Genomic DNA, 20,945 nt, shown 5'->3' on the forward strand with positions numbered 1-20,945 from the left:
CATTTAATAATCACATTTACAGGGCCAGTCGCGGTGGCTCACGTCTGTAATCTCAGCACTTCGGGAGGGTGAGGTAGGTGGATCACTTGAGCTCAAGAGTTTGAGACCAGCCTGAGCAACATGGTGAAACTCTGTCTCTACTAAAAATACAAAATTTAGCTGGGCGTGGTGGTGTGCACCTGTAGGCCCAGCTACTCGGGAGGCTGAGGCAGGAGAATCACTTGAACCTGGGAGGTGTAGCTTGCAGTAAGCCGAAATCACGCCACTGCACTCCAGCCTGGGCGACAGAGTGAGACTCCATCTCAAAAAAAATAAAAATAAAAATTCACATTTACAGATAGAGAAGAGTTGGAACTCACACTTAAAGAGACAGGGTCTTGCTATGTTGCCCAGGGTGGTCTTGAACTCCTGAGCTCAAGTAATCCTCCTGCCTTGACTTCCCTAAGTGCTAGGATTACTACAGGAATGAGCCACTATGCCTGGCTGGGACTCATAATTAATAAAAAGTATTTTTTCATTTGGCTTTTGTGCTATCTTGTTGTTAAAACTTTTTTTTTTTATAGATTTGTCTTCCTATGTAGATTTTTATTGCCACCTCAATACATCTTTGAGCATCTACTGAGTGCCAGTAATGCCAATACCAACCACTGGTTAATTAGGATGATAGCTTTTGTTGTCAAAACTTGCTCACTTAAGGTATTGAGAATCGCATAGAGGGGTGCAATTCAAGACAATTATTGCTTGCTTTTCTCCCAAATTTCTTGCTTCCTTCTGCTCCCTGGTCTTCTGGGCATGGTGATTGTGCCCATCTGCCAAGATAAGCCCTGCTTCTCTCCACCCCCACATGGGAGGAGATGCAGAAGCTCAACAGAACCCTGGCTGGTCATTACAAGTAAATTCCCACAAACAATATTGAACTAGAACTGAGGGCCACCATAGTGGCTCCAGTTCCTCTTCCTCTGTTGCTACCACCCACTCTTTTCTGTGGAGCCTGGAGGGCACCCTCCCTCCACCATTATACAAAGAAGCTTTGTGCTCTGAGGATGTTCTAAAGGCGGGATTGCTGTAATTATAATTCCCTAGGCACAACCAAGTAGTGGGGGCAGGCGGGGTAAAGATGGTATCCAAGTACTTGTTGGTAGGGAGAAGTCAGGCAGGGATTAAAAATCATCTGGAGACAGTACCAAAAGTGGATAATGGAGCGTTGTTGTTAATAGTGACAGGAACGTGTTTAAGTGAATACATTTCAGAGTTTTAAATTATAATACTTGCAGCTTTAAAAAAGGACAAGACTGAGCTTGGAACCTTCTTCTTTAAGTCTGAAATTGTAACTTAAAAGTACTTTAGAGGAAAATATATAGAAATCTGGGTCTGCTTTGCCTTATGTTTGTGTTACCAGAATGATTGATTGCCCACAAAAGCCGAATACATAACTTGCTTACTCTCTCAGGGATGCGCCCACTAATCTTTTTTTTTTTTTTTTTTTGAGACAGCGTTTCACTCTTGTTGCCCAGGCTGGAGTGCAATGGTGCCATCTCGGCTCACCGCAACCTCTGCCTTCTGGGTTCAAGCCATTCTCCTGCCTTAGCCTCCCGAGTAGCTGGAATTACAGGCATGAGACACCACGCCTGGCTAATTTTGTATTTTTAGTAGCGACAGGGTTTCTTCATGTTGGTCAGGCTGGTCTTGAACTCCTGATCTCAGATGATCTACCCTCCTCGGCCTCCCAGAGTGCTGGGATTACAAGTGTGAGCCACCGTGCCCGGCCAATCTTTTTTTTTTTTTTTTAAATACTACATTTTTGGGAAGTGATTTCTCCCTATTGCTACCAGAAAAAAAAACAGTTTATCTGGGGATGTATGCTTAATAAACGCTCTCTTTTTTTTTTTTTTTTTTTTGAGACGGAGTCTCGCTCTCTCCCCCAGGCTGGAGTGCAGTGGCGTGATCTCGGCTCACTGCAAGCTCCGCCTCCCAGGTTCACGCCATTCTCCTGCCTCAGCCTCCCGAGTAGCTGGGACTACAGATGCCCACTACCACGCCCGGGTAATTTTTTGTATTTTTAGTAGAGATGGGGTTTCACCGTGTTAGCCAGAATGGTCTCAGCCTCCCAAAGTGCTGGGATTACAGGCGTGAGCTACCACGCCTGGTAATAAACACTTATATCAACCATTCTACGTCATGATGTGCTTCTAAGAAGTCTTGTTGGCAATCTTTTAGTGAAAACTTTTTTCTTAATATGTTAATTATTACTGTATTACTTGTTATTGGTATCTCAAACTGCTGTTTTCTGTTTGTTTGTTTTTTGAGACAAGGTCTTGCTTTGTTGCCCACCCTGGAGTGCAGTGGCAGTGGTAATCATAGCTCACTGCAGCTTCCATCTCCCAGGCTCAAGCAGTCCTTCCACCTCAGCCTCCTGAGTAGCTGGGACAATGAGTGTGACAACTACGCTATCCTTTTTTTTTTTTTTTTTTTTGAGACAGAGTCTCCCTCTGTCGCCCAGGCTGGAGTGCGGTGGTGCGATCTCAGCTCACTGCAAGCTCCACCTCCCAGGTTCACGCCATTCTCCTGCCTCAGCCTCTCGAGTAGCTGGGACTACAGGTGCCCCCCACCACGCCCGGCTAATTTTTTGTATTTTTTAGTAGAGATGGGGGTTTCACCATGTTAGCCAGGTTGGTCTCGATCTCCTGACCTCGTGATCCGCCTGCCTCACCCTCCCAAAGTGCTGGGATTACAGGCGTAAGCCACAGCGCCCGGCCAACTACACTAACCTTTTAAACTTTTTTGTGACATGGAGGTTTCACAATGTTGCCTAGGCTGGTCTCGAACTCCTGGGCTCAAGTGATCCTCCCACCTTGGCCTCCTAAAGTGCTGGGATTATAGGCATGAGTGACCATGCCCAGCCTGTTTTGTTGTTGTATTTTGTAAGAAATGCACCAAAGAATTGATTGCAAGGTAATCTTTTTTTTTTTTTTTTTTTTTTTTTTCAGACGAGTCTTGCTCTGTCACCCAGGCTGGAGTGCAGTGGTGTGATCTTGGCTCACTGCAACCTCTGCCTCCCAGGTTCAAGCAGTTCTCTGCCTCAGCCTCCTGAGTGGCTGGAATTACAGGCACCCACCACCACGCCCGGCTAATTTTTTTGTATTTTTAGTAGAGATGGGGTTTCGCCATCTTGCCAGGCTGGTCTTGAACTCCTGACCTTGTGATCCACCCGCCTCAGCCCCCCAAAGTGCTGGGATTACAGGCGTGATCCATCGCGCCTGGCCAATAATCTTTAGACTTTAAGACTGTAAACTTCAGGAGTCCATTCTCAGGATAAGGGTGGCCCTTTTTGTTGCTGTAATTAGTATTGACGTCTATGGTGTACAGGTAGATAGTGTGTACTCCATGGAAACCTATGGCTACTGTAAGCTGTCCTTTCCTCTAATTACTTGGAGTCAAGTTAGGAGTTAGACCTTTATTCTTACCCGCCAGCATAATTTTGTCCTGGATTAGGAAACGGCTATAATCCCAGGACTTTGGGAGGCCAGAGTGGGTGGATCACCTGAGGTCAGGAGTTCGAGACCAGCTTGGCCAACATGGTGAAATCCGGTTTCTACTAAAAATACAAAAAAAAGTTAGCCGGGCACGGTGGTGGGCGCCTGTAATCCTAGCTACTTGGGAGGCTGAGGCAGGAGAATCACTGGAACCCAGGAGGCGGAGGTTGCAGTGAGCCAAGACCATGCCATTGCGCTCCAGCCTGGGCAACAAGAGCTAAACTCCATCTCAAAAAAAAAAAAAAAGATTGCCCAATAGTCCATTAAAAAGATATTGCCCAAATAATCCTTTGAAAAGGCTGTACCAATTTGACAGCTAAATTTTATGAGACTTTAATAAAATACACAAGGTTTGGCTGGGTGGGGTGGCTCATGCCTATAATCCTAGCACTTTGGGAGGCTGAGGCGGGCGGATCACCTGAGGTCAGGAGTTCAAGACCAGCTTGGCCAAGGGGAAACCCCGTCTCTACTAAAATACAAAAATTAGCCAGGCATGATGGCGGGTGCCTGTAATCCTAGTTATGGGGGAGACGGGAGACTCATTTGAACCCGGGAGACCATGGTTGCAGTGAGTCGAGATCGCGCCACTGCACTCTAGCCTGAGTGGCTGAGCGAGACTCAGTCTCAAAAACAAAACAAAAACCTGTTTTAGTTAAGTATGTTGATTAGCAATGACTTATTTTAGCTTAATTGTAAACTATTATCTAGGTTATTTGCCTCATTTATAATTTATATTTCTTTTTTTTTTTTTTTTTTGAAACAGAGTCCTGCTCTGTCACCCAGGATGGAGTACAGTGGCATTATCTCGGCTCACTGCAACTTCCACCTCCTGGGTTCAAGCAATTCTCCTGCTTCAGCCTCCAGAGTAGCTGGGACTACAGCCACCACGCCTAGCTAATTTTTGTATTTTTAGTAGAGATGGGCTTTCACCATATTGGCCAGGTTGGTCTCGAACTCCTGACCTTGTGATCCGCCTGCCTCGGCCTCCCAAAGTGCTGGGATTACAGGTGTGAGCCACCACACCCGGCTAGTTTATATTTCTTTAGGGAATTAACCCCTGTCTCTATTTTACTGCTCTCTGTTGGCCACTAAAATATAATGATTTGAGGCCAGTCATGGTGGCTCACGCCTGTAATCCCAGCACTTTGGGAGGCCAAGGTGGCGGATCATCTGAGGTCAGGAGTTCGAGACCAGCCTGGCCAACATGGTGAAAACCTGCCTCTACTAAAAGTACAAAAACTTAGCCAGGTGTGGTGGTGGGCGCCTGTAATCCCAGCTCCTTGGGAGGCTGAGGCAGGAGAATTGCTTGAACCCAGGAGATGGAGGTTGCAGGAGCTGAGATGATGCCACTCCACTCCAGCCTGGGTGACAGAGGGAGACTCTGTCTTACACACACACAAAAAGATAATGATTAATAATAATAATTACTAATATTAATAATAATTTGGTAAACATTTGTTGAATGCTTACTATGTACTAGACACAGTGAGGATTTCAGAGATAATTCAGATATGCATCAGTTCAATGATAGATAATGACAGTGTTAGCAGAACAAATGCATTTTTGGGATTGCAAAAACATCACAATTGCATTAATAGTAGTAAGATTTTTTTTTTTTTTTTTTTGAGGCAGAGTCTCACTCTGTTGCCCAGGCTGGAGTGAAATGGTGCTCTCTCTGCTCACTGCAACCTCCACCTCCTGGGTTCAAGCAATTCTCCTGCCTTGGCCTCCCTAGTGGGTAGCTCGGACGACAAGTGCACACAACCATGCCCAGCTAATTTTTTTATTTTTAGTAGACATGGGGTTTTACCATGTTGGCCAGGCTGGTTTCGAACTCCCGACCTCAGGTGATCCGCCTGCCTCGGCCTCCCAAAGTGCTGGGATTACAGGCATGAGCCACCGCGCCCGGCCCTGTGTGTGATTTTTCTACCTCTGTTCCTTTGATTGTTACTTCAGTCTATAATGCCTCTTTTCCCTTCAGTTCCTTTTCTAAATTCTACCTATTTTTAAATATCTAGATAATAGTGGTCACTTATTGTGTGCTTATTATTTAAGGTTCTATTCTAAGTATTTTATGTGGATTAATTCATTTAATCCTCACTGCAGTCCCCTAAGGGACTCATATTATACTTATTGTACAGATGAAACTGGAGCACACAGGTTAAACAACTCGCTGGAGATGATACAGCTATTAGGAGTGTTACCTGGGATATGAACCCAGGTAGTCTAATTCCAGAATCTGTATTTTTAGCCATCATGCTTTACTGCATCTTACTTTACAGATAGCCTCCGAAAACACAGCAAGTAGTTTTGATAACAAAAGACTGAATATAAGCAAAGTTGATCACTATTTTAGCCGATGAAGAGAATTTGCAGTCTTTTGTTTTGCCTTTGTCTCTCCTGAGAAATAACTTTGTTTTTAAGTTCTGAATTACTATGCTAGGGTTTCTTTTTTTTGAGACGGAGTCTCGCTCTGTCGCCCAGGCTGGAGTGCAGTGGCGTGATCTTGGCTCACTGCAAGCTCCGCCTCCCAGGTTCTCGCCATTCTCCTGCCTTAGCCTCCCGAGTAGCTGGGACTACAGGCGCCCGCCACCACGCCCGGCTAATTTTTTGTATTTGTAGTAGAGATGGGGTTTCACCGTGTTAGCCAGGATGGTCTCGATCTCCTGACCTCGTGATCCTCCCGCCTTGGCCTCCCAAAGTGCTGGGATTAGAGGTGTGAGCCACCGCGCCCGGTCTGTGCTAGGGTTTTAAAAATTGAGGTTTTTTTTTTTTTTTTTTTCCGAGATGGAGTCTTGCTCTGTTGCCCAGGCTGGAGTGCAGTGGCATGATCTCAGCTCGCTGCAACATCCGCCTCCCAGGTTCAAGCAATTCTCTGCCTCAGCCTTCTGAGTAGCTGGGATTACAGGCGCCTGCCACCACGCCCGGCTAATTTTTTTGTATTTTTAGTAGAGACGGGGTTTCACCATCTTGGCCAGGCTGGTCTTGAACTCCTGACCTTGTGATCCGCCTGCCTCAGCCTCCCAAAGTGCTGGAATTATAGGTGTGAGCCACTGCGCCCGGCCAAAAATTGAGTTTTTAAATCATTCATTACTCGGTCACATCAGGAGTAGGAGTACCTGCATCAGAGTGGTACATCAGAGTGGTACACTTATTTATTTATTTATTTAATATCTTTTTTGAGACGGAGTTTCGCTCTTGTTGCCCAAGCTGGTGTGCAGTGGTGCAATCTTGGCTCACTGCAACCTCCACCTCTCAGGTTCAAGCGATTCTCCTGCCTCAGCCTCCCAAGTAGCTGGGATTACAGGTGCGCACCACCATGCCTGGCTAATTTTTTGTATTTTAGTAGAAACGAGATTTCACCATGTTAGTTAGCCAGGCTGGTCTTGAACTCCTGACCTCAGGTGATCCGCCTGCCTGGGCTTCCCAAAGTGTTGGGATTACAGGCATGAGCTACCACACCCAGCTATTTATTTTTACAAATGGGGTCTCACTATGTTGTCCAGGCTGGACTTGAACTCCTGGGTTCAAGTGATCCCCCTGCCTCAGCCTCCTGAGTAGCTGGGACTATAGGCACCCCCAACTATGCCCAGCACTGGATTCTCTTTATTTTTTTATTTATTGTGTTTATTTATTTTTTGGAGATGGAGTTTCGCTCTTGTCACCCAGGCTGGAGTGCAATGGTGTGATCTTGGCTCACTGCAGCTTCCGCCTCCTGGGTTCAAGTGATTCTCCTGCCTCAACCTCCCGAGTAGCTGGGATTAAAGGCATGTGCCACTACGCCTGGCTAATTTTTGTATTATTAGTAGAGACAGAGTTTTAGCATCTTGGCCAGGCTGGTCCTGAACTCCTGACCTCAGGTGATCCACCCACCTCGGTCTCTCAGAGTGCTGGGATTACAGATATGAGCCACCGTACCCAGCCCTGGATTCTCTATAAATCAGGCATATTTAAGTTACTTCTTAGAAAAGATCCCATGCTCTGTGATTCTCAACATTAGATCTTAACTGAGTGCTTGTTTGGGCACTTAAACAGATGAAGAAAAACTTCTTGGCTGGGCTTGGTAGTTCAGTATCTCATCTATATTGTGGGCTTAATAGGTATTGGTGGGCCGTCCTGGGAACGTACCATTTAGAAAATGATCTATGGCAAAATGGGCTTCTAAGGTCAAAGCCAGATTATATGAACTTTTGGAATAAGGCCTGTTTTTTATTTGAGTGCTGCTAACTGCTGGCCAGGGATGTCCAATCTTTTGTCTTCTCTGGGCCACGTTGAAAGAATTGTCTTGGACCACACATGAAATACACTTGAAGAAAGTTTATGAATTTGTGTTGGGCTGCATTCAAAGCCATCCTGGGCTATGGGTTAGAGAAGCTTGGTTTATGGATACCTAGGAAGGAAAAATGAATTCTCTGCCTTTCATAATTACTAAACTGTGGAATTCATAGGAGGAAGACATTGATTCTATACAGGCAGGATAAAAACTGATCAATCCAGATAATTGAAGAGTTTCTACACATTCACTGTTTTTAGTTTTAAAAATAACCTTAGGTTTAGACCATATCTAGAGATTGATATGTTTGGTGGCTCTTAAGACATTGTTGACTGTCTTTGCTAATGGCAGGAATGTAAGTCAAGAACTCTTGTAATCGAATTACCTAATATTTTTTATTAAAACTGCATATATAGTTGAAAACAGAAATTGTTATTTTAAAATTGTTTTTTTAAAATTGATATTTTAAAGCTTCAAGTAAAAGCTACCATTATTTGCTAAAAAAAGGAACATTCCTCCTCCCCAAACAAATCCAAGAAGCAAAGCAAGAAGTGAAAAGATTTGACTTTTTAAAGTGAATTTGTAAATTGGATGCGGTGGCTCACCTGTAATCCCAGCTACTTGGGAGGCTGAGGTGGGAGGATGACTTGAGGCCAGATGTTTGAGACCATCCCGGGCAACATAACAAGACTCCATTTCTAAAAAGAAGTAAAGTAAATTTATGTGCAACTCATGAATTCTGTGTTGAGATAAAAACTGAAGTTACAATTTGACTCTGGAATGTTTAGTTAGTACTATACATCTTTTGAGTCTAATTGACAGGGTGAGTTTTGTTTTGTTATTTTGAGATAAGAGTCACTATTTTGCCCAGGCTGGCCTGGAACTCCTGGGCTCAGGCGATCACTTCAGTCTCTGGAGTAGCTGGGATTACCGCTTTAGAAGTGATTTTGACAAGTTATTCTGGAACTGTGTTGGAGAAGTTTAAAAAAGGTTGGGGTGGGAGTCGAAATCAAACTAGTTTTACCATACCAGGATCTTTTTATAGCACATTTGAGATGTAAACATGTTTCGTTTTGAAATTTGGTAGAATAGTTATATTATTTTTCCCAATGCTATGTGATTAAAAACACAAGGCTCAAATTTATTTTTAAGGCTTGATTAAAACCTCTTGTTTCTATGGAAGAAAAGTTATTAAATTGAAAGGGGGCTTTAGAAATTTTAATTCCAAGATTGCTTTAAGAAGAGAGAGGCAAGTCAAATTGGATATGGGCCTCACAGAATTGACCTTGCTACTTCCTGGGTCTGGGAAACTGAGGGGGCTATGTTGCATTGGGGCGAGGCGGAAGCCTGGTAGGAGCTAGAAGTGAAACTGGAAGTGCCTTAAAAAAGCTCATCGTTGTGTTAGGCTGAGTCAAGCTGGAATGAGCAGTGAGACAGTACAATTCTTAGGCATAAATATGTACGTAGTTCACCTGTAGATTTGCTGGAATAGCCGACATGTTTGCAGTACCACAGACCAGAGAAGTCTCAGTGGAGGAAAATGAGAGAGAAGCAAAGGGAGAGATGGAGTTAGGGGCCTTCGGGTTCAGATTTTGAAATAAAATCTATGAGTCTTTGAGGGAGGCAGCAGGAAGTTAAAGGTGGAATACTGGAAATAGTTTTCCTTCCTCCATGCTGTATGGAGATGGGGGCTGCTGCATGGAAGTGGGGGCTAGATGTTGGTGAAGGTGTCCTTGTTCGAGCAGAGAAGGTAAGATATATCCCCTTGGTTGGTTTTTTTTAAGGTGATGGATTCCTGCTACAATATTAGCAATACAAACAAAGGTTAGACAATCTTGTTAATTTTATTATGCCTGGGGTTAAAATTGAAATTCCCTTATTTTAAAAGAAAAATAGCTTATGACCTAACAGTGACATCTAAGCGGAATAAATTTCCATGGCAGTTTAATGGTAGTTGTGTGCTTTCTGTCACACACACAACATACTCTTGTCTAACTAGGGCATGCAGTGCTGTTTTTCCCACAGGATTGGTAAGTGATAGATTCATATTCAAAGAGAGAAAAACCACTGCTCTTTCAGTGGGCCTCCCCTACCTCCCATTCCCAGAAACCACTCAGACACTGTGTGGATGGGTGCGAAGCATTATGGATTGGGGGTTATGGTTTGTGGCCCTGAGGTAGACCAGGGGGATCTTGTTAAAATGCTGATTTCTGGCAAGGCATCAGGTGATGGTGAAGAAAGTTTTGAGTACCAGGAGATAGAGTAGTGGTTCTTAGACTTTAAAAGCTGGACACCCCCACCAGTGCTTTTGATTCACCTCACTGGGTGGGGCCTGCAGTTTTCATTTTAAACAGGTTCCTAGGTGATGCTAATGCACATGAAGGGCAGGGTGTGTTCTGAGAGCCACTGTGGTGGAGTAGAAACAACCGAGGAGAATCAAGCCCATCCATCTCATCCTGGCTTCTTGAGCATTATTTCCTTTTCCTTTGTTTTTGTTTTGAGACAGGGTTTCACTCTGTCACTCAGGCTAGAGTGCAGTGGCACGATCCTGGCTCACTGTAGTCTCGATCTCCCCAGGCTCCAGTGACCCTCCCTCCACAGCCTCCCAAGTAGCTGGGACTGCAGGTGGGTGCCACTACTCCCGGCTAATTTTTTGTATTTTGTAGTAGAGACGGGTTTTCGCCATGTTGGCCAGGCTGGTCTCAAACTCCTGGGCTCAAGTGATCCACCTGCCTTGGCCTCCCAAAGTGCTGAGATTACAGGTGTGAGCCACCGCACCAGGCTTTGAACATTATATATATTTTTTATTTTTTATTGAGATGGAGTTTTGCTCTTGTTGCCCAGGCTGGAGTGCAATGGCGCCATCTTGGCTCACCACAACCTCCACCTCCCGGGTTCAAGCAATTCTCCTGCCTCAGCCTCCCGAGTAGCTGGGATTACAGGCATATGCCACCACGCCTGGCCAATTTTTTGTATTTTTAGTAGAGATGGGGTTTCTCCATGTTGGTCAGGCTGGTCTCAAACTCCCGACCTCAGGTGATTCGCCCACCTCAGCCTCCCAAAGTGCTGGGATTATAGGTGTGAGCCACTGTGCCTGGCCCTTGAACATTATTTTCTAACTGAACTGAAAATAGTGGGGGAAAAAAAAGATTGAACAAAGTAGTAGAGTAATACCATTCATGTTATACGAATAGCACTCCATAAAACACTTCTCTGTATTTTACTGTGATATGTCTCTCTGTCTGTATAGAAAGGGCCAACAGTAAACCCCACCTAACTGATAACAAAGATGATTACTTCTGTAGAGAAGGATCCAGGATTATGGAGGGTGGGACTTCAGGTTTCTGTGTAAGGTTTTACTTTTTTGAGATGGACTCTTGCTCTGTCGCCCAGGCCAGAGTCCAGTGGTGCGATCTCGGCTCACTGCAAGCTCCGCCTCCTGGGTTCAAGCAATTCTTCTGCCTCAGCCTCCTGAGTAGCTGGGACTACAGGCAACTGCCACCATGCCCAGCTAATTTTTGTATTTTTTTTTTTTTTTTTTTTAGTTTTTATCTTTTGAATTTTTTTTCTTTTTTTTTATTAATTTATTTATTTTTATTGATCATTCTTGGGTGTTTCTCACAGAGGGGGATTTGGCAGGGTCATAGGACAATAGTGGAGGGAGGGTCAGCAGATAAACAAGTGAACAAAGGTCTCTGGTTTTCCTATGCAGAGGACCCTGCGGCCTTCCGTAGTGTTTGTGTCCCTGGGTATTTGAGATTAGGGAGTGGTGATGACTCTTAACGAGCATGCTGCCTTCAAGCATCTGTATAACAAAGCACATCTTGCACCACCCTTAATCCATTTAACCCTGAGTGGACACAGCACATGTTTCAGAGAGCACAGAGTTGGGGGTAAGGTCACCGATCAACAGGATCACAAGGCAGAAGAATTTTTCCTAGTACAGAACAAAATGAAAAGTCTCCCGTGTCTACCTCCCTCTACACAGACATGGCAACCATCCGATCTCTCAATCCCTTCCCCGCCTTTCCCCCGCTTCTATTCCACAAAACCACCATTGTCATCATGGCCCATTCCCAATGAGCTGCCGGGTACACCTCCCAGACGGGGCGGTGGCCGGGCAGAGGGGCTCCTCACTTCCCAGTAGGGGCGGCCGGGCAGAGGCGCCCCTCATCTCCCGGACCGGGTGGCTGGCCAGGCGGGGGGCTGACCCCCCACCTCCCTCCCAGACGGGGCGGCTGGCCAGGCAGAGGGGCTCCTCACTTCCCAGTAGGGGCGGCCGGGCAGAGGCGCCCCTCACCTCCCGGACGGGCGGCTGGCCTGGCGGGGGGCTGACCCCCCCACCTCCTTCCCGGACCGGGCGGCTGGCCGGGCAGAGGGGCTCCTCACTTCCCAGTAGGGACGGCCGGGCAGAGGTGCCCCTCACCTCCCGGACGGGGCGGCTGGCCGGGCAGGGGGGCTGACCCCCCCACCTCCCTCCCGGACGGGGCGGCTGGCCGGGCAGAGGGGCTCCTCACTTCCCAGTAGGGGCGGCCAGGCAGAGGCGCCCCTCACCTCCCGGACGGGGCGGCTGGCCGGGCAGGGGGCTGACCCCCCCACCTCCCTCCCGGTCGGGAAGTTGGCCTGGCGGGGGGCTGACGCCCCCACCTCCCTCCCAGACGGGGCGGCTGGCCGGGCAGAGGGGCTCCTCACTTCCCAGTAGGGGCGGCCGGGCAGAGGCGCCCCTCACCTCCCGGACGAGGCGGCCAGCCGGGCGGGGGGCTGACCCCCCCACCTCCCTCCTGGATGGGGCGGCTGGCCGGGCGGGGGGCTGACCCCCCCACCTCCTTCCCGGACGGGGCGGCTGGCCGGGCAGAGGGGCTCCTCACTTCCCAGTAGGGGCGGCCGGGCAGAGGCGCCCCTCACCTCCCGGACGGGGCAGCTGGCCGGGCAGGGGGCTGACCCCCCCCACCTCCCTCCCGGATGGGGCGGCTGGCCGGGCAGAGGGGCTCCTCACTTCCCAGTAGGGGCGGCCGGGCAGAGGCGCCCCTCACCTCCCGGACGGGGCGGCTGGCCGGGCGGGGGGCTGACCCCCCCACCTCCCTCCCGGTCGGGGCGGCTGGCCTGGCAGGGGGCTGACCCCCCCACCTCCCTCCCGGACGGGGTGGCTGGCCGGGCGGGGGGCTGAACCCCCCCACCTCCTTCCCGGACGGGGCGGCTGGCTGGGCAGAGGCGCCCCTCACCTCCCAGACGGGGCGGCTGGCCAGGCAGGGGGCTGACCCCCCCCACCTCCCTCCCAGACGGGGTGGCTGGCCAGGCGGGGGGCTGACCCCCCCACCTCCCTCCCGGACGGGGCGGCTGGCCGGGTGGGGGGCTGACCCCCCACCTCCCTCCCGGACGGGGCGGCTGGCCTGGTGGGGGCTGACCCCCACCTCCCTCCTGGATGGGGTGGCTGCCGGGCAGAGACGCTCCTCACTTCTCATATGGGGTGGTTGCCAGGCGGAGGGTCTCCTCACTTCTCAGACGGGGCGGCTGGGCAGAGACGCTCCTCACCTCCCAGACGGGGTCGCGGCCGGGTAGAGGCGCTCCTCACTTCCCAGACGGGGCGGCGGGGCAGAGGCGCTCCCCACATCTCAGACAATGGGCGGCTGGGCAGAGACGCTCCTCACTTCCTAGATGGGATGGTGGCCGGGAAGAGGCGCTCCTCACTTCCTAGATGGGATGGCGGCCGGGCAGAGACGCTCCTCACTTTCCAGACTGGGTAGGCAGGCAGAGGGGCTCCTCACGTCCCAGATGATGGGCGGCCAGGCAGAGACGCTCCTCACTTCCCAGACGGGGTGGCGGCCCGGCAGAGGCTGCAATCTCGGCACTTTGGGAGGCCAAGGCAGGCGGCATGCTTCGCCAGGTGGTCAGAGCTATTCGCCCATAGTCCGTAGCCCAGAGCCGGGGCTGCTCGGCTCTCCGTCCCGGGGGGCCGGGGCCGGGCTGGAGGCGTGCGAGCCTCTCATCGCCGCCTCCCAGCGCAGCCACCCGAGCCGCCGCCGCCGCCGCCGCCTCCCTCCATGGCTGCGGCGCCGCCACCCGACAGCTCGTCCGGCTCCAGCCCCTTTTTGTATTTTTAATAGAGACAGGGTTTCACCGTATTGGTCAGGCTGGTCTTGAACTCCTGACCTTGTGATCCACCCGCCTCAGCCTCCCAAAGTGTTGGGATTACAGGTGTGAACCACCGCGCCCAGCCTAATTTTTTTTTATTTTTTGAGACAGAGTTTTGCTCTTGTTGCTCAGGCTGGAGTGCAGTGGCACGATCTCGGGTCACTGCAACCTCTGCCTCCCAGGTTCAAGCAATTCTTATGCCTCAGCCTCCCGAGTAGCTGGGATTACAGGCACCCGCCACCACACCCGGCTAATTTTTGTATTTTTAATAGAGACGGGGTTTCCCCATGTTGGTCAGGCTGGTGTCAAACTCCTAACCTCAAGTGATCCACCTGCCTCGGCCTCCCAAAGTGCTGGGATTATAGGCGTGAGCCACCACGCCAGGCTCATGTATTTAATTTTATAAAAAGTTAAAAGAAATCTGGGCTGGATATCTTTTCTTTATCTCTCCAGATCCATCCTCTACTCTTTTCTACCTGGCTCTTTGCCCCAGATAAAGAACTCTTAGGCCCTCTGGATTGAAGGGCCAGAGGAGGAGGAGGTCAGAATATTTATCCCTTCACCTCTCAGGGTAGCATGTATTATATACCTGGATTCTGCTTCTGGTAATCTCTGTCTCCTATCTTCTTTGGCACTTCTAGAAGCAATACTTGTTCTGCTTTTTTTTTTTTTTTTTTTTTTTTTTTTAAGACAGAACATTGCTCTGCCCAGCAGGCTGGAGTACAGTGGTGCGATCATGGCCCACTGCAGCCTTGAGCTTCTGGGCCCAAGCAGTCTTCCCACCTCAGCCTCTTGAGTAGGGACAACAGGCGTGCGCCACCACAACTGGCTAGTTTCTAAACATTTTTTGTAGAGGTGGAATCTTGCTGTGTTTCCTAGACTAGTCTTGAACTCCTGAGCTCACTCAGTCTTCCCACCTTGGCATCCCAGAGTGCTGGGATTACAGGTGTGAGCCACTGGTGCTCAGCCTTGTTCTGCCTTTACTAGTCCTGATTTCTGTTCCATCCCCATGGTTTCTGTAGCCTCTATTCCCCTACTTTGTAATTATTTCTTTTATAAACAAACCCTTCTCAGATTATTCTAATTTGTATTTGCCATCTCTTTACTTTTGGGACCTGACTGATGGACCCTCCATTCTTATTCCTCTCCCCACTATAATCCCAGAGGTGGTAACAGGTACCATTTTGGTGTGTGTCCACAAATTACCTGTGTGAGAGGCGCAGGCATTTGTGTATAGAGATGATGCATGGAAGTGTACATTAATTGTTGAAAAAGCTATAGTGGGTTTTATTATTGCTGCTAATGGTGTTATTATTGGTAGTGATGTTATATCCCAAATGGCCTGACCCACCCAGTTAGTGACTCTTGAAGCAGAGAGCAGCAGAATCATAATCTGACCTCTTTATTGTCATATTGAGGAAACAGGCCCACAGAGGGCTAGGCTCTTCTCTCAGGCCCCATAGCTCAGAGCTGCGGCCTCCTTGCACTGGGCTGTTTTCTCTTGCTGCATAATTACTCTCCTTAATTAGTGATATTCAAAGTATTTTGAATATATACTCTGAAAATCTTGAAAAATTTTAAGTAGACATCTAATTTTTTTCATAATTTTAAATAGTTGGAAAAGATAATTTCACTATTACTGTTATGTATATATGTATGTGTGTGTATATGTGTGTGTGTGTATATATATATTTTATATATATATGTAATAGCAATCAGATTAGTTGCAGTTGTTTTTTTTTTTTGAGACGGAGTCTCGCTCTGTCGCCCAGGCTGGAGTGCAGTGGCGCGATCTCGGCTCACTGCAACCTCCGCCTCCTGGGTTCAAGCAATTCGCTGCCTCAGCCTCCCGAGTAGCTGAGATTACAGGCGACTGCCACCAAGCCTGGCTAGTTTTTGTATTTTTAGTAGAGACGGGGTTTCACCATCTTGGCCAGGCTGGTCTTGAACTCTGACCTCGTGATCCACCCTCCTCGGCCTCCCGAAGTGCTAGGATTACAGGCATGAGCCACCACGCCTGGCTGTAGTTGCTATTATTTTTTAAATGATCGTCTTTTAAAGAATGTATTCAGCCAGGCATGGTGGCTCACGCCTGTAATCCAGCACTTTGGGAGGCTGAGGCGGGTGGATCACCTGAGGTGAGGAGTTCGAGACCAGCCTGGCCAACATGGTGAAACCCCATCTCTACTAAAAATGCCAAAACTAGCCCAGCGTGGTGGCAGGCGCCTGTAATCCCAGCTATCTGGGGGGCTGAGGCAGGAGAATTGCTTGAACTTGGGAGGCGGAGGTTGCAGTGAGCAGAGATCGCGCCATTGCACTCCCGCCTGGGGGACAAGAGCAAGATTTTGTCTCAAAAAAAAAAAAAATCTATTCTTGGATTTATTATGTCTATATTTTTGTATACTAATTCAGGAATTTCTCTTCTCTTTATTAAATTTCATCTTTATGCCTTTTTTTTTTTTTGAGACAGAGTTTCACTCTTGTCGCCCAGGCTGCAGTGCAATTGTGTGATCTCGGCTCACTGCAACCTCCACCTCCTGGGTTCAAACGATTCTCCTGCCTCAGCCTCCTAAGTAGCAGGGATTACAGGCGCGTGCCACCACGCCCGGCTAATTTTTGTATTTTTAGTAGAGACGGGGTTTCGCCATGTTGACCAGGCTGGTCTCAAACTGCTAACCTTAGGTGAAACCGCCTGCCTCAGCCTCCCAAAGTGCTGTGATTACAGGCGTGAGCCACCGCAACTGGCTGTCTTTATGCCTTTTTAAATTTTTTTATAAGTAGACATTATTGTCTTCTGATTACAAAAATATACATGGCAAAATTTAAAATGTTATAGAAATGTATATTAGAGAAAATAAAAGTTCCTTTATTTGAATCCTGCGGAGGTCAGTGAGGATTGGATATGTGTATATTCATGTAGTGTTGTTGTGTATAAATTTATAAAAAGTGGGACCGTAGTATATATATTGTTCTGAAACTTGCTTTTTTCCCACTTTATAATAATGTTGGGTCTCTTTCCAAGTCAGTATTTATAAATTTATTTTTTGAAACATTTGTTTGACATACGAAATACGTATAGAAACATTCATATCTTGTAAGTTTGCAGCTCAATGAATCATCATAGTGTGAACCCACATGTGTAACTACCAAGCAGGTCAAGAAATAAAATACTAAAACTACGCTTTATGAGCCTCCCATTGTGCCTGCTACCTCATTCTTAACAGCTTTATCGAAATATAAATTTACATATACAATTTACCCAAATAAAGTATACAATTAAGTGGGTTTTGGTGTATTCACAGTTGTGTAACCAATACCACTATCTAATACCAGAGCATTTTCATCTCCCTGAAAAGAAATCCTCCACTCATTGGCAGTCACTCTCCATTTCCTCCCATCTCAGTCCTAGGCAACAGCTATCTACTTTCTGTCTCTGTAGATTAGCCTGTTCTGGACCTTTTATATAAATGGAATCATACAATTTGCACTTTTATGAACAGTACTGGCTTCTTCCACTTAGAATAGTATTTTCAGGTTCATCTATGTTGTAACGTATCAGCACTTTGTTACTTTTTTTTTACTTTTTCACGAGACAGAGTCTCGCACTGTTGCCCAGGCTCGAGTGCAGTGGCCCGATCTCGGCTCACTGCAAGCTCCGCCTCCTGGGTTCACACCATTCTCCTGCCTCAGCCTCCTGAGTAGCTGGGACTACAGGTGCCTGCCACCATGCCTGGCTAATTTTTTTTGTATTTTTAGTAGAGACGGGGTTTCACCGTGTTAGCCAGGATGGTCCCGATCTCCTGACCTCGTGATCCACCCGCCTCAGCCTCCCAAAGTGCTGGGATTACAGGCGTGAGCCACCGCGCCCGGCCAGCACTTTGTTACTTTTTATAGGTAAATATTAGTTGTATAGATGTATTATACTTTACCCATTCATCAGTTAATGCACATATGGATTGCATCCTATTTTGGATGATTATGAATAATGCTGCTATGGGCCGGGTATAGTGGCTGATGCCTGTAATCTCAGCACTTTGGGACGCCAAGGCAAGCGGATCACCTGAGGTCAGGAGTTCGAGACCAGCCTGACCAACATGGAGAAACCCTGTCTCTATAAAAATATAAAATCAGCCAGGCGTGGTGGCGTATGCCTGTAATCCCAGTTAGTCGGGAGGCTAAGGCAGGAGAATCGCTTGAACCTGGGTAGTGGAGGTTTCAGTGAGCCGAGATTGTGCCATTGAACTCCAGTCTGGGCAACAAGAGCGAAACTCCATCTTGAAAGAAAAAAAAAAAGAATGCTGCTATGAACACTTGTGTACAAGTTTTTACATGGACATATATTTTTATTTCTCTTGTGTAAACACGAACCCACCCCTATGTAGGAGTAGAATTACTGGGTCAAATGGAACTCTGAGCTTAATCTTTTGAGGAACTGCCGTGCTGTTTTTTAAGGTTGTTACACCATTTTATATTCCCACCAGCAGTGTACGAGGGTTCTAATTTCTCCACATTGTTGCCAGCACTTGTTCTCTGTTATCTGTCTTTTTGATTATAGCCCTCCTAGTGGGTGGGAAGTGGTATCTCCTTCTAGTTTTGATTTGCATTCCCCCATGGCTAATGATATTAAGTATCTTTTTGTGTTATTGGTCCATGCAGATTTTAAGAAGGCTTTTAAAATTCTCTGTCAGAGGCAGAGCACTAAATAGTATCTTTTTGAGTCCTCATAATTGTAAAACAAGCATTTTAGTACATTTGCTTTCTTTACTTTTTTCTTTGCAAATCTGGAATTTTATGTTACCTTTATATATTACATATTTTTGGAAATGATTTTTAAAAATGTTCCACACAATTATGTAGCCAGATTGATCACAGTTATTTAGATTTATCTGTATTTTAACTTGTTTTGCCATTTCCTTCCATTCTTAGCTATACAGTGTATGTATATTAATTTATTGGGTGAATATTGCAGTTTCCAGGATTTGTGTTTTCACAGTTTGTTTAGGGTTACATGAGTAGGTATATATGACTGATAATCTGATACAAATATGATTTTTTTTTTTTTTTTTTGAGACGGAGTCTCACTCTGTCGCCCAGGCTGGAGTACAGTGGCACGATCTCAGCTTACCACAACCTCCGCCTCCCAGGTTCAAGCAATTCTCCTGCCTCAGCCTCCTGAGTAGCTAGGATTACAGGTGTGTGCCACCACACCTGGCTAATTTTTTTTTTGTATTTTTAGTAGTGACAGAGTTTCACCATATTGGCCAGGCTGGTCTCGAACTCCTGACCTTGTGATCCGCCTGCCTGGGCCTCGTAAAGTGCTGGGATTACAGGCGTGAGCCACTGCGCCTGGCCTAAATATGATTTCAAACTATAATTAAGGCTTGCATTTCATCTACATAATGCAGAGCTTTGATCTTGTCAGAAATTAGAAGATAATATTTTTTTTTGTGGTTTGTTTGTTTTTTGAGACAGAATCTTGCTCTGTCGCCCAGGCTGGAGTGCAGTGTCGTGATCTCGGCTCACTGCAATCTCCACCTCCCGGGTTCACGCCATTCTCCTGCCTCAACCTGAGTAGCTGGGAGTACAGGTGCCTGCCACCACGCCCGGCTAATTTTTTGTATTTTTAGTAGAGACAGGGTTTCACCATGCTAGCCAGGATGGTCTCTATCTCCTGACCTCATGATCCGCCCGCCTCGGCCTCCCAAAGTGCTGGGATTACAGGCGTGAGCCACCGCACCCGGCCTAAGATAATAGTTTTTGGTCACTTATTTTTCTGAGGACAAAAGAGTAAGTGTGAGCTAGGGAGTTTGCAGAGAAAAATAGCTTAGTCTCTTCTTGGTGATTAGAGAGGTGATTAGGGAAATTAAATAGACAGACTGGAGAGCATGGTTCAATTATTTGGAAGAATTACCTAATCCCAGTGCACCATACATACTTGCCTTTGTTCAAATGTAATATGTACATATCTTTGTATTTGTGTGATTCATCAGTACCATTGCCCCCTTCGTGACCACGTCTTTGAGTTATTACAAATGATTTTTTTTTCTAGTGTACCTTGCTTTACCCAAAAGGTAAACAGTTCATATTGAAAATTGAATGGAAATGCTCTTGAATTTACAAGGAGACACCCAGCAGAATGGCATAATTGTGAGTTTTTCAAGGCCTACGTTTAGATCATTGAAAAACTAGTATTCTATTTCATGGATCCAGAAATGAGACTTTCCTGCATTCCTGTGAGTGATCAGACTCATATTATCTAAATAACAGAAGGCTTGTATCAAACTGAAAGTGCCAGTTTATTACTTCATAATGTGCGGGGCCTTTCTCCTGACTTACATGCAAGAAACAAATGAGTGTCTACTGTGTACCAGGCCTACATACTGGCCACACAGTAGTGAACAAAAGCAGGTAAAACCTCTACTCTCATGAAGCTTACATCCTCATGATGTGAGACAGACAGTAAGCATAAATATGCCATAAGGATGATAAGTGGTAAGAAGAAAAATAGATCACGGTAGGCAAAGATAAGCAAAGAATGAAAGCGGGTGCTATTTAAATCACTTGACCAGGCTGCTCTGCCTATGGAGTAGCCATTCTTTATTCCTTCACTTGCTTAATAAACTTGTTTTCACTTAAAAAAAAAAAAAAGTAAATCAGGGCGGGGTACAGTGGCTCACACCTGTAATCCCAGCAGGGGAGACTGAGGCAGGCAGATCACCTGAGGTCAGGAGTTGGAGACCAGCCTGGCCAACATGGTGAAACTCCGTGTCTACTAAAAATACAAATATTAGCCAGGTGTGGTGGTGCCCGCCTGTAGTCCCAGCTACTCGGGAGGCTGAGGCACGAGAATCACTTAAACCTGGGAGGCGGAAGTTGCGGTGAGCTGAGATCATGCCACTGATCTCCAGCCTGGGCGACAGAGCAGGACTCTGTCTAAAAAAAAAAAAAAAATCAATCAGTTGGTCAGAGAAAGCATCATTGGTGCAGTGACATTTGAGCAGAAATTC

The 20,945-nt window shown here is 47.0% G+C and overlaps 1 protein-coding gene across 10 annotated transcripts in view; it reads left to right on the forward strand.

Annotated features, from left to right (window-relative positions):
- The window catches only part of RNF38 (ring finger protein 38), a 153,325-nt gene that overhangs the window by 7,381 nt on the left and 124,999 nt on the right, over positions 1 to 20,945 (forward strand). The window contains exon 1 of one of the 10 annotated variants that reach the window (XM_063788586.1): positions 9,182 to 9,556. The exons of 8 other annotated variants lie outside the window; for them this stretch is intronic. The gene's annotated coding sequence lies outside the window, so the exon portion shown is untranslated. Of the gene's footprint in view, positions 1 to 9,181; positions 9,557 to 20,945 lie in introns of those variants that run through there. One more of the 10 variants, XM_063788589.1, reaches the window with a different exon arrangement.

Source organism: Pan troglodytes, chromosome 11, assembly GCF_028858775.2.
Source record: "Pan troglodytes isolate AG18354 chromosome 11, NHGRI_mPanTro3-v2.0_pri, whole genome shotgun sequence".
Classification (NCBI taxonomy): Eukaryota; Metazoa; Chordata; class Mammalia; order Primates; family Hominidae; genus Pan; species Pan troglodytes.